The following is a 15,512-nucleotide window of genomic DNA, read 5'->3' as shown; positions in this document are numbered from 1 at the left end:
AAGTTGACCTACCGATCATAAATGATTGTATAGTGATTTGTCATGAGTAATGGGCTATATTTTTGTAAGGAATGATTTATGCGTTGGGAGTCAACGCTCAAATAAACATCCACCGCCTCCCCCTTTTCCAGACGATTGCAAAACCCGATATATAAAAACTAAAAAGAGTTTACAATCGCTAAAAATTACAGACACTTTTTAAAATTATTTCTCTCTACATTTGTGCATTCTGCATTACCATTTTAGAAGTATCCTTTTTCGTGAAATAAAAACTTGAGTTTTCACTTTTCCCTTCATCTCGAAAAAAAAGAATAGATGAAAGGCAGATAGATCACAACGAAATGAAAATTTTAGAGTTTATGTATGGATAAAATTTAAAGCAATAAAAAGTAAATAAAGAAAACTAATTCACACACCACCAATGAAGGTAAATTCCTCAAGTTCAACAACCCCAATAGCTTGGATTTAATTAGAAATAGATTTTTCTACACATTCTTTAAAAAATGGATATGTATGCTTGAAACATGTTAAAGATGCAAATGACCTATGGATCCCAACCTTTTAAAGAGAATAACAAATGCTCATTAAATAAACGTGCGGTGGGATATTTACTCGAGTTAAACAAGCCATTATTTTGCCCATTTACAAAAAGCTGACCTAAAGATCATAGATGATTTTAAAGTGATTTTTTATGCGTAACGGGCTATATTTTTTTAAGGAATGACTTATGGGTTAGGTGACAATACTCAGATAGAAATCCCCCACCTCCCCCTTTTCCCGACGGTTGCGAAACCTGATATATAAAAACTAAAAAGAGTTTAGAATCGCTAAAAATTTCAGAAACTTTTTTCAACTATCTCTTTCTACATTTGTGCATCGTGCATTTCCATTTAAGAAGTTTACTTTTTTCATAAATCAAAACTTGAGTTTTCACTTTTCGCTTCATCTCATGGACAAAAAAGAGATGAAAGGCAAATAGATCACAACAAAATGAAAATTTTAGAGTTTATGTATGGAAAAAATTTAAAGCAATAAAAAAAGTAAGTAAAGAAAATTTATTCACCCACAACAAATGAACACAAAAGTTTTGTTATCCAAGTTTGGGAAATTCCACTAGTTCAGAACCCCAACAGCTAGGAATTTTATAAGCAAGAGATTTTTCTACACATTCTTTAAAAAATTGATATGTATGCTTGAAACATGTTAAAGATGCAAATGACCTATGGATCCAAACGCTTAAAAGAGAATAACAAAAGCTGATTAAATTTTCAAGTGAACGTGTGGTGGGATATTTACCCGAGTCAAACAAGCCATTATTTTGCCCATTTACAAAAAGTTCACCTAACAATCATAGATGATTGTATAGTGATTTATGATGACTAACGGGCTATATTTTTTTAAGGAATGATTTATGGGTTGGGAGTCAACACTCAGTTGGAAATCCCCCACCTCCCCCTTTTCTCGACGATTGCAAAACCTGATATATAAAAACTAAACAGAGTTTACACACCCTAAAAATTAAAGACACTTTTTAGAATTATCTCTCTCTACATTTGTGCATTGTGAATTTTCCCTTTTAGAAGTATACTTTTTGATTAAATCAAAACTTGATTTTTCACTTTTCCTTTCATCTTGTCGACAAAAAAAAGATGAAAGGCAAATAGATCACAACGAAATGAAAATTTTAGAGTTTATGTATGGATAAAATTTAAAGCTACAACAAATTTCAGTAAAGAAAACTTATTCACACACCACAAATGAACACTAAATTTTGTTATCCAAGTTTGGTAAATTCCACAAGTTCAAGAACCCCAATAGCTAGGAATTTTATAAGAAAGAAATTTTTCTACACATGCTTTAAAAATTTGATATGCATGCTTCAAACATGTTAAAGATGCAAATGACCTATGGATCCAAACGTTCAAAAGAGAATAACAAACGCTCATTAAATTTTCAAGTGAACGTGTGATGGGATATTTACTCGAGTCAAACAAGCCATTATTTTGCCCATTTACAAAAAGTTGACCTAACGATCATAGATGATTGTATAGACATTTACCATGAGTAACGGGCTATATTTTTTAAAGGAATGATTTATGGTTTGGGAGTCAACACTCAATTAAACATCCCCCACCTCCCCCTTTTCCAGACGATTGCAAAACCTGATATATAAAAACTAAAAAGAGTTTACAAACCCTAAAAATTACATACACTTTTTAGAATTATCTCTCTCTACATTTGTGCATTGTGCATTTCCATTTTAGATGTATACTTTTTTCTTAAATGAAAAATTGAGTTTTCACTTTTCCCTTCATCTCGTAGTCAAAAAAGAGATGAAAGGCAAATAGATCACAATGAAATGAAAATTTTAGAGTCTATTCATAGAAAAAATTTAAAGAAATAAAAAATGTAAGTAAAAAAAATTTATTCACACACCACAAATGAGCACAAAAGTTTGTTATCCAGGTTTGGGAAATTCCACTTGTTCAACAACCCCAATAGCTTGGAATTTTATTAGAAATAGATTTTTCTACACTTGCTTTAAAAAATGGATAAGCATGCTTGAAACACATTAACGATGCAAATGACCTATGGATCCAAACCTTTTAAAGAGAATAACAAACCCTCATTAAATTCTAAAGTAAACGTGCGGCGGGATATTTACTCGAGTAAAACAAGCCATTATTTTGCCCATTTATAAAAAGCTGTCCTAATGATCATAGATGATTGTATAGTGATTTAGGCTATATTTTTTTAAGGAATCACTTATGGGTTGGGAGTCAATGCTCATGTTGGAAATCCCCCGCTTCCCCCTTTTATCGACGATTCTGAACCTGATATATAAAAACTAAAAAGAGTTTACAAACCCTAAAAATTAAGTTCACTTTTTAGAATTATCTCTCTCTACATTTATGCATAGTGCATTTTCATTCTAGAAGTATACTTTTGGTTAAATCAAAAGTTGAGTTTTCACTTTTCCTTTCTTCTCGTAGACAAAAAAGAGATGAAAGGCATATATATCACAACGAAATGAAACTTTTAGAGTTTATGTATGGATAAAATTTAAAGCAATAACAAATATAAGTAAACAAAACTTATTCACACACTACAAATGAACACAAAAGTTTGTTATCCTAGTTTGGTAAATTCCACAAGTTCAACAACCCCAATAGCTAGGAATTTTATAAGAAAGAGATTTTTCTACACATGCTTTAAATAATTGATATGCATGCTTGAAACATGTTAAAGATGCAAATGACTTGTGGATCCAAACATTTAAAAGAGAATAACAAATGCTCATTAAATTTTCAAGTAAACGTGCGGTGGGATATTTACCCCAGTCAAACAAGCCATTATTTTGCCCATTTACAAAAAGGTGACCTAATGATCATAGATGATTGTAAAGTGATTTATCATGTGTAACAGGCTATATTTTTTTTAAGGAATGATTTACGGGTTGGGAGTCAGCACTCAGCTGGAAATCCCTCAGCTCCCCCTTTTTTCGATGATTGCAAAACCTGATACATAAAAACTAAAAAGAGTTTACAAACCCTAAAAATTAAAGACACTTTTTAGAATTATTTCTCTCAACATTTATGCATTGTGCATTTCCATTGTAGAAGTATACTTTTTGCTTAAATCAAAACTTGAGTTTTCACTTTTCCTTTCATCTCGTAGACAAAAAAGAGATGAAAGGAATATAGATCACAACGAAATGAAAATTTTAGAGTTTCTGTATGGACAAAATTTAAAGCAATAACAAATGTAAGTAAAGAAAACTTATTCACAGACCACAAATGAAAACAAAACTTTGTTATCCATGTTTGGTAAATTCCACAAGTTCAACAACCCCAATAGCTAGGAATTTTATAAGAAAGAGATTTTTCTGCACATGCTTTAAAAAATTGATATGCATGCTTGAAACATGTTAAAGATGCAAATGACCTATGGATCCAAACGTTTAAAAGAATATAACAAATGCTCATTATATTTTCACGTGAATGTTTGGTAGGATATTTACCTGAGTCAAACAAGCCATTATTTTGCCCATTTACAAAAAGTTGACCTAACGATCATAGATGATTGTATAGTGATTTATCATGAGTAACAGACTATATTTTTTAAAGGAATGATTTATGGGTTGGGAGTCAAAACACTCAGTTAGACATCCCCTGCCTTCCCCTTTTCCAGACGATAGCAAAACCTGATATATAAAAACTAAAAAGAGTTTACAAACCCTAAAAACTATAGACACTTTTTAGAATTATCTCTGTCAAGATTTGTGATTGTGCATTTCCATTTTAGATCTATACTTTTTTCTTTAATCACAAATTCACTTTTCACTTTTCCCTTCATCTTGTTTATAAAAATATGATGAAAGGCAAATAGATCACAACGAAATGAAAATTTTGGAGTTTATTTATGGAAAAAATTTAAAGCAATAAAAAAAATAAGTAAAAAAATTTATTCAGACACCACAAATGAGCACAAAAGTTTGTTATGCAAGTTTGGGAAATTCCACTTGTTCAACAACCCCAATAGCTTGGAATTTTTTTAAAAATAGATTTTTCTACACATGCTTTAAAAAATGGATAAGCATGCTTGAAACATGTTAACGATGCAAATGGCCTACGGATCCAAAGCTTTTAAAGAGAATAACAAGATAACGTGTGGTGGGATATTTACCCGAGTCAAACAAGCCATTATTTTGCCCATTTACAAAAAGTTGACCTAACGATCATAGATGATTGTAAAGTGATTTATCATGCGTAACGGGCTATATTTATTTTTTTAGGAATGACTTATGGGTTGGGAGTCAACACTTAGGGTGAAATCCCACGTCTCCCCTTTTCTCGACGTTTGCAAAACCAGAGAGTGTACAAACCCTAAAAATTAAAAAAAAATTTAGAATTATCTCTCTCTACATTTGTGCATTGTGCATTTCCATTTTGGATGTATACTTTTATCATAAATCAAAATTTGAGTTTTCACTTTTCCCTTTATCTCGTAGACAAAAAAGAGATGAAAGGCACATAGATCACAACGAAATGAAAATTTTATAGTTTATGTATGGATAAAATTTAAAGCAATAAAAAATGTAAGTAAAGAAAACTTATTCACACCCCACAAATAAACACAAAAGTTTGTTATCCAAGTTTGGTAAATTCCACAAGTTCAACAACCCCAATAGCTTGGAATTTTATTAGAAAAATATTTTTCTACACATGCTTTAAAAATGGGATATGCATGCTTGGAACACGTTATAGATGCAAATGACCTATGGATCCAAACCTTTGTGCATCGTGCATTTCCAATTAAGAAGTTTACTTTTTTCTGAAATCAAAACTTGATTTTTCACTTTTCCTTCATCTCATGGACAAAAAAGTGATGAAAGCGTAATAGATCACAACGAAATGTAAATTTTAGAGTTTAGGTATGGAAAAAATTTTAATCAATAACAAATGTAAGTAATGAAAATTTATTCACATAACACAAATGACCAAAAACAAATTTGTTATCTAAGTATGGGAAATTCCACTAGTTCAACAATCCCAATTGCTTGGAATTTGAACGTGTGGTGGGATATTTACACGAGTCAAACAAGCCATTATTTTGCCCATTTACAAAAAGCAAACCTAACGATCATTGATGATTGTAAAGTGATTTATCATGTGTAACGGGCTATATTATTGTAAGGAATGATTTATGGGTTGGGAGTCAACACTCAGTTAAAAATAACAAACCTTTTAAAGAGAATAACAAACGCTCATTAAATTCTCAAATAAACATGCGGTGGGATATTTACCCGAGTCAAACAAGCCATTATTTTTCCCATTTACAAAAAGCTGACCTAACGATCATAGATGATTGTAAAGTGATTTATCATGCGTAATGGGCTATATTTTTTTTAGGAAAGACTTATCGATTGGGAGTCAACACTCAGGGGGAAATCCCCCGCCTCCCCCTTTTCTCGACGATTGCAAAACCTGATATATAAAAACTAAAAAGAGTTTACAAACCCTAAAAATTAAAGACACTTTTTAGAATTATCTGTCTCTACATTTGCGCATTGTGCATTTTCCATTTTGGATGTATACTTTTTTCTTAAATCAAAACTTGAGTTTTCACTTTTCCCTTCATATCATAGACAAAAAAGAGATGAAAGGCAAATAGATCACAATGAAATGAAAATTTTAGAGTTTATGTATGTAAAAAATTTAAAGCAATAACTAATGTATGTAAAGAAAATTTATTCATACACCACAAATGAACAGAAAAGTTTTGTTATCCAAGTTTGGGAAATTTCACTAGTTCAACAACCCCAATAACTAGGAATTTTATAGGAAAGAGATTTTTCTACACATGCTTTAAAAAATGGATATGCGGATATGCATGCATGAAACAGTTAAAGAGGAAAATGACCTATGGATCCAAACCTTTTAAAGAGAATAACAAACATTCATTAAATTCTCAAGTGAACGTGCAGTGCAATATTTACCCAAGTGAAACAAGGCATTATTTTTCCCATTTACAAAAAGCTGGCCTAACGATTATAGATGATTGTAAAGTGATTCATCATGTGTAACGGGCTATATATTTTTAAGGAATGACTTATCGGTTGGGAGTCAACGCTCAGTTAAAAGTCCCCAACTCCCCCTTTTCCTGACTATTGCAAAACCTGATATATAAAAACTAAAAAGAGTTTACAATCCCTTAAAATTACTGACACATTTTGGAATTATCTCTCTCTACATTTGTGCATTGTGCATTTCCATTTTAGATGTATAATTTTTTCTTAAATCAAAACTTGAGTTTTCACTTTTTCCCTCATCTTGTAGACGAAAACATAGATGAAAGGCAAATAGATCACAACAAAATGAAATTTTTAGAGTTTATGTCAGGAAAAAATTTAAAGCAATAAAAAATGTAAGTAAAGCAAATTTATTCACACACCACAAATGAACACAAAAGTTTTGTTATCGAAGTATGGGAAATTCCACTAGTTCAACAACCCCAATAGCTTGGAATTTTATTAGAAAGAGATTTTTCTACACATGCTTTAAAAAATGGATATGCATGCTTGAAACTTGTTAAAGATGCAAATAACCTATGGATCCAAACCTTTTAAGGAGCATAACAAACGCTCATTAAATTCTCAACTGAACGTGCGGTGGGATATTTACCTGAGTTAAACAAGCCATTATCTTTCCCTTTTACAAAAAGTTGACGTAACGATCATAGATGATTGTAAAGTGATTTATCATGCGTAACGGGCTGTATTTTTATAAGGAATGACTTATGGGTTGGGAGTCTACACTAAGTGAAAAATCCCCCACCTCCCCCATTTGATAACGATTGCAAAACCTGATATATAAAAAAATTAAAGAGTTTACAATCCATAAAACTTACAGACACTTTTTGGAATTATCTCTCTCTACATTTGTCCATTGTGCATTTCCTTTTTAGATGTATACTTTTTTCTTAAATCTAAACTTGAGTTTTCACATTTCCCTTCATCTCGTAGACAAAAAAGAGATGAAAGGCCAATAGTCAACAACAAAATGAAAATTTTAGAGTTTCAGTATGGAAAAAATTTAAAGAAATAATTAATGTATGTAAAGAAAATTTATTCGCACAACACAAATGAACAAAAAAGTTTTGTTATCCAAGTTTGGGAAATTCCACTGGTTCAACAACCCCAATAGCTTGGAATTTTATTAGAAATAGATTGTTCTACACATGCTTTAAAAAATGGATATGCAAGCTTGAAACATGTTAAAGATGCAAATGACCTATAGATCGAAACCTTTTAAAGAGAATAAGAAACACTCATTAAATAAACGTGTGGTGGGATATTTACCCGAGTCAAACAAGCCATTATTTTGCCCATTTAAAAAAAGCTGACCTAACGATTATAGATGATTGTAAAGTAATTTATCATGCGTAACGGGCTATATTTTTTTAAGCAGTGACTTATGGATTGGGAGTCAACACTCAGTAAAATATCCGCTGCCTCCCCCTTTTCCCGACGATTACGAAACCTGATATATAAAAACTAAAAAGAGTTTACAATCCCTAAAAATTACAAAAACTTTTTTCAATTATCTCTCTCTAAATTTGTTCATCGTGCATTACCATTTAAGAATTTTACTTTTTTCTTAAATCAAAACTTGACTTTACACTTTTCCCTTCATCTTGTAGAGAAAAAAGAGATGAAAGGCAAATAGATCACAACGAAATTAAAATTTTAGAGTTTATGTATGGAAAGAATTTAAATTAATAACAAATGTAAGTGAAGAAAATTTATTCACACACAAAAAAAGAACACAAAATTTTTGTTATCCAAGTTTGGGAAATCCCACTAGTTCAACAACCCAAATAGCTTGGAATTTTATAAGAAAGAGATTTTTATACACATGCTTTAAAAAATTGATATGCACACTTGAAAGATGGTGAATATGCAAATGACCTATGGATCCAAAAATTTTAAAGAGAATAACAAACGCTCATTAAATTCTCAAGTTTAGGTGCGGTGGGATATTTACCCGAGTCACACAAGCCATTATTTTTCCCATTTACAAAAAGCTGACCTAACGATCATAGATGATTGTAAAGTGATTGATCTTGCATAATGGGCTATATATTTGTAAGGATTGACTTATGGATTGGGATTCAACACTCTATTAAAAATCCCCCACTCCCCCTTTTCCCGACGATTGCAAAACCTGATATATTAAAACTAAAAAGAGTTTACAATCCCTAAAAATTACAGACACTTTTTGGAATTATCTCTCTCCACATTTGTGCATTGTGAATTTCAATTTTAGATGTATACTTTTTTCTTAAATACAAACTTGAGTTCTCACTTTTCACTACATCTTGTAGACAAAAGAGAGATGAAAGGCAAATAGATCACAACGAATTGAAAATTTTAGGGTTTATGTATGGAAAAAATTTAAAGCAATAACAAATGTAAGTAAAGAAAATTTAATCACACACCACAAATGAACACAAAAGTTTTGTTCTGCAAGTTTGGGAAATTCCACTAGTTCAACAACCCCCATAGCTAGGAATTTTTATTAGAAAAAGATTTTTCTACACATGCTTTAAAAAATGGATATGCATGCTTGAAACATGGTGAATATGCAAATGACCTATGGATCCAATGTTTTTAAAGGGAATAACAAACCCTCATTAAATTCTCAAGTGAATGTGCGGTGGGCTATTTACCCGAGCCAAACAACCATTATTTTTCCCATTTACAAAGAGCTGACCTAAAGATAATTGATGATGGTAAAGTTATTTATCATGCGTAATGGGTTATATGTTTGTAAGGAATGATTTATGGGTTGGGAGTCAACACTCAATTAAAAATCCTCCTCCTCCCCCTTTTCCTAACGATTGCAAAACCTGATATATAAAAACTAAAAAGAGTTTACAATCCCTAAAAATGACAGAAACGTTTTGGAATTATCACTCTCTACATTTGTGCATTGTGCATGTCCATTTTGGATGTATACTTTTTTTTTTAAATAAAAACTTGAGTTTTCACTTTTCCCTTCATGTCATAGACAAAAAAGAGATTCAAGGCAAATAGATCAAAACAAAATGAAACTTTTAGAGTTTATGTATGGAAAAAATTGAAAGCCATAAATAATGTATGTAAAGAAAATTTATTTACACATATGAACATAAAAATTTTGTTATCCCAAGTTTGGGAAATTTCACTGGTTCAACAACCCCAATAGCCTGGAATTTTATAAGAAAGAGATTTTTCTACACATGATTTAAAATATGGATATACATGCTTGAAACATGTTAAAGATGCAAATGACCTATGGATCCAAACCTTTTAAAGAGAATAACAACGCTCATTAAATTCTCAAGTGAATGTGCGGTAGGATATTTACCCGAGTCAAACAAGCCATTATTTTGCCCATAAACAAAAAGCAGACCTAACAATCATATATGATTGTAAAGTTATTTATCATGCGTAATGGGCTATATTTTTGTAAGGAATGACTTATGGGTTGGGAGTCAACACTCAATTAAAAATCTCCCGCCTCCCCCTTTCTAGACGATTGCAAAACCTGATATATAAAATTTGAAAAGAGTTTACTATCCCTAAAAATTATAGACACTTTTTTGAAATATCTCTCTCTAAATTTGTGCATTATGCATTTCTATTTTAGATGTATACTTTTTTCTTAAATCAAAACTTGAGTTTTCACTTTTCCCTTCATCTCGTAGACAAAAAAGAAATGAAAGGCAAATAGATCACAACGGAATAAAAATTTTAAAGTTTATGTATGGAAAAAATATAATGTCATAACAAATGTAAGTAAAGAAAATAATTCACACACGACAAATGAACACAAAAGTTTGTTATCCAAGTTTGGAAAATTCCACAAGTTCAACAACCCCAACAACTTGGAATTTATTAGAAATAGATTTTTCTACACATGCTTTAAAAAATGGATATGCATGCTTGAAAGATGTTAAAGATACAAATGACCTATGGATCCAAACCTTTTAAAGAGAATTACAAATGTTCATTAAATAAATGTGCGGTGGGATATTTAACCGAGTAAAATAAGTCGTTATTTTGCCCATTTAAAAAAAACTGACCTAACGATCATAGATGATTGTAAAGTGATTTACCATGTGTAATGGGCTATATTTTTTTATGGAATGACTTATGGGTTGGGAGTCAGCACTCAATAAAATATTCCTTGCCTCCCCCTTTTCCCGATGATTGCAAAACCATATATATAAAAACTAAAAAGAGTTTCCAATCCCTAAAAATTACAGCAACTTTTTGCAACTATCTCTCTCTAAATTTGTGCATCGTGCATTTCCATTTAACAAGTTTTTTTTTTTCTTAAATCAAAACTTGAGTTTTCACATTTCCCTTCATCTCATAGACAAAAAAGAGATGAAAGGCAAATAGATCACAACGAAATTAAAATTTTAGAGTTTTTGTATGGAAAATATTTAAAGCAATAACAAATGTAAGTATAGAAATTTTATTCACACACAAAAAATGAACAAAAAAGTTTTGTTATCCAAGTTTGGGAAATTCCACTAGTTCAACAACCCAAATAGCTTGGAATTTTATAAGAAAAAGATTTTTCTACACATGCTTTAAAAAATAGATAGGCATGGTCGAAACATGGTAATGATACAAATGACTTATGGATCCAATCCTTTTAAAGAGAATTACAAACGCTCATTAAATTCTCAAGTTTGGGTGCGGTGGGATATTTACCCGAGTCAAACAAGCCATTATTTTTCCCATTTACAAAAATCTGACATAACAATCATAGATTATTGTAAAGTGATTGATCTTAGATAACGGGCTATATTTTTGTACGGAATGACTTATGCATTGGGAGTCAACACTATATTAAAAATCCCCCACTCCCCCTTTTCCCGACGATTGCAAAACCTGATATATAAAAACTAAAAAAAGTTTACAATCCAAAAAAATTACAGACAATATTTAGAATTATCTCTCTCTACATTTTTGCGTTGTGTATTTCCATTTTAGATGTATACTTTTTTCTTAAATCAAAACTTGAGTTTTCAGTTTTTCTTTCATCTTGTAGACAAATAAGAGTTGAAAGGCAAATAGACCACAACGAAATGAAAATTTTAGAGTTAATGTATGGAAATTATTTAAAGCAATAACCAATGTAAGTAAAGAAAACTTATTCACACAACACAAATGAACACAACAGTTTTGTTATCCAAGTTTGGGAAATTCCACTAGTTCAACAACCCCAATAACCTGGAATTTTATTAGAAAGAGATTTTTCTATACATGCTTTAAAAAATGGATATGCATGCTTGAAACATATTAAAGAGTTAAATGACCTATGGATCTAAACCTTTTAAAGAGACTAACAAACGCTCATTAAATTCTGAAGTGAATGTGTTGTGGGATATTTACCCGAGTCCAACAAGCCATTATTTTTCCCATTTACAAAATGCAGACCAAACGATCATAAATGGTTGTAAAGTGATTGATGATGTGTAATGGGTTATATTTTTTTGAGGAATGACTTATCGGTTGGGCGTCAACACTCAGTTAAAATCCCCGAGTCCCGCTTTTCCTGACGATTGCAAAACGAGATTTATAAAAACTAAAAAAATTTTACAATCCCTAAAAATTACAGACACTTTTATGAATTATCTCCCTCTACATTTTTGCATTATGCATTTCCTTTTAAGATGTATAATTTTTTCTTAAATCAAAACTTGAGTTTTCACTTTTCCCTTCATCTCGTAGGCAAAAAAGAGATGAAAGGCAATAGATCACAACGAAATGAAAAGTTTAGAGTTTATGTATGGAAAAAATTTAAAACAATAAAAAATGTAAGTAAAGAAAATTTATTCACACACCACAAATGAACACAAAAGTTTTGTTATCCATGTTTGGGAAATTCGACTAAATCAACAACCCCAATAGCTTGGAATTTTATTAGAAAGAGATTTTTATACACACGCTTTAAAAAATGGATTTGCATGCTTGAAACATGTGAAAGATTCAAATGACCTATGGATCCAAACCTTTTAAATAGAATAAGAAACGCTCATTAAATTCTGAAGTGAACGTGCGGTGGGATATTCACCCGAGTCAAACAAGCCATTATTTAGCCCTTTTACAAAAAGTTAGCCTAACGATCATAGATGATTGTAAAGTGATTTATCATGCGTAAGGGGCTATATTTTTGTAAGGATTGACTTATGGGTTGGGATTCAACACTCAATTAAAACTCCCCTGCCTCCCCCTTTTCTCGACGATTGCAAAACCTTATATATAAAAACTACAAAGTTTTTACTATCCCTAAAAATTGCATAAAATTTTTGGAAAAATCTCTCTCTACATTTTTGCATTATGCATTTCCATTTTAGATGTGTACTTTTTTCTTAAATCAAAACTAGAGTTTTGACTTTTCCCTTCATCTCGTTGACGAAAAAGAGATGAAAGGCAAATTGATCAAAAGAAATGAAAATTTTAAAGTTTATGTATGGAAAAAATTTAAAGCAATAACAAATGTGTGTAAAGAAAATTTATTCACACACCTCAAATGAACAAAAAAGTTTTGTTATCTAAGTTTCGGAAATTCCACCAGTTCAACAACCCCAATAGCTTGGAATTTGATTAGAAAGAGAATTTTCTACACATGCTTTAAAAAATGGATATGCATGCTTGAAACATGTGAAAGATTCAAATGACCTATGGATCCAAACCTTTTAAATAGAATAAAAAACGCTCATTAAATTCTCAAATGAACATGCGATGGGATATTAACCCGAGTCAAATAAGCCATTATTTAGCCCTTTTACAAAAAGCTAACCTAACGATCATAGATGATTGTAAAGTTATTTATCATGCGTAACGTGCTATATTTTTGTAAGGAATGACTTATGGGTTAGGAGTCCACACTCAGTTAAAAATCCCGGCTACCCCCTTTTCCAGACGATTGCAAAACCTGATATATAAAAACTATAAAGAGTTTACAATCCCTAAAAATTGTAGACACTTTTTGGAATTATCTCTCTCTACATTTGTGCATTGTGCATTTCCATTTTAGATGTATACTTTTTTCTTAAATCAAAACTAGAGTTTTGACTTTACCCTTTATCTCGTTGACAAAAAAGAGATGAAAGGCAAATTGATCAAAAGGAATGAAAATTTTAAAGTTTATGTATGGAAAAAATTTAAAGCAATAATAAATGTATGTAAATAAAATTTATTCATGCACCACAAATGAACAGAAAAGTTTTGTTATCTAAGTTTGGGAAATTCCACTAGTTCAACAACCCCAATAGCTTGGAATTTGATAAGAAAGAGATTTTTCTACACATGCTTTAAAAAGTGGATATGCATGCTTGAAACATGTGAAAGATTCAAATGACCTATGGATCCAAACCTTTTAAATGGAATAAGAAACGCTCATTAAATTCTCAAGTGAACGTGCAATGGGATATTAACCCGAGTCAAATAAGCCATTATTTAGCCCTTTTACAAAAAGCTAACCTAACGATCATAGATGATTGTAAAGTTATTTATCATGTGTAACGTGCTATATTTTTGTAAGGAATGACTTATGGATTGGGAGTCAACACTCAGTTAAAAATCCCGGCTACCCCCTTTTCCCGACGATTGCAAAACCTGATATATAAAAACTATAAAGAGTTTACAATCCCTAAAAATTATAGACACTTTTTGGAATTATCTCTCTCTACATTTGTGCATTGTGCATTTCCATTTTAGATGTATACTTTTTCTTAAATCAAAACTTGAGTTTTCACTTTTCCCATCATCTCGTTGACAAAAAGAGATGAAAGGGAAATAGATCACAACAAAATGAAAATTTTAGTATTTTTGTATGGAAAAAATTTAGAACAAAAACAAATGTTTTTAAAGAAAATTTATTCACACATAAAAAATGAACAGAAAAGTTTTGTTATCCTAGTTTGGAAATTCCACTAGTTCAACAAACCCAATAGCTTGGAATTTTATTAGAAAGAGATTTTTCTATACATGCTTTAAACAATGGATATGCATGCTTGAAACATATTAAAGAGTTAAATGACCTATGGATCCAAACCTTTCAAAGAGAATAACAAACGATCATTAAATTCTGAAGTGAATGTGCTATGGGATATTTTCTCGAGTCAAACAAGCCATTATTTTTCCCATTTAAAAAATGCTGACCTAACGATCATAGATGGTTGTAAAGTGATTGATGATGTGTAACGGGTTATATTTTTTTGAGGAATGACTTATGGTTTGGGCGTCAACACTCTGTTAAAATCCCCGACTCCCCCTTTTCTTGATTATTGCAAAACTAGACTTATAAAAACTAAAAAGAGTTTACAATCCTTAAAAATTACAGACACTTTTATTGAATTATCTCCCTCTACATTTGTGCATTATGCATTTCCTTTTTAGATGTATAACTTTTTCTTAAATCAAAACTTGAGTTTTCACTTTTCCCTTCATCTCGTAGGTAAAACAGAGATCAAAGGCAATAGATCACAACGAAATGAAAATTTTAGAGTTTATGTATCGAAAAAATTTAAAGCAATAACAAATGTCAGTATAGAAAATTAATCCACACACCACAAATGAACACAAAAGTTTTGTTATCCATATTTGGGAAACTCCACTAGTTCAACAACCCCAATAGCTTGGTATTTTTGTAGAAAGAGATTTTTATACACATAGTTTAAAAAATAGATATGCATGCTTGAAACATGTGAAAGATGCAAATGACCTAAGGATCCAAACCTTTTAAAAAGAATAAGAAACACTCATTAAATTCTCAAGTGAACGTGCGGTGGGATATTAACCTGAGTCAAACAAGCCATTATTTAGCCCTTTTAGAAAAAGCTAATCTAACGATCATAGATGATTGTAAAGTAATTTATCATGCGTAACGGGCTATATTTTGGTTAGGAATGACTTATGGGTTGGGAGTCAACAATCAATTAAAAAT

The sequence above is a fragment of the Aristolochia californica genome, unplaced genomic scaffold (assembly GCF_029961685.1).
Source record: "Aristolochia californica isolate CCGP_79_NKW_82.1479 unplaced genomic scaffold, dmAriCali1.0.hap1 SCAF_9, whole genome shotgun sequence".
NCBI lineage: Eukaryota > Viridiplantae > Streptophyta > Magnoliopsida > Piperales > Aristolochiaceae > Aristolochia > Aristolochia californica.
Note: the sequence above shows the minus strand (reverse complement) of the source record.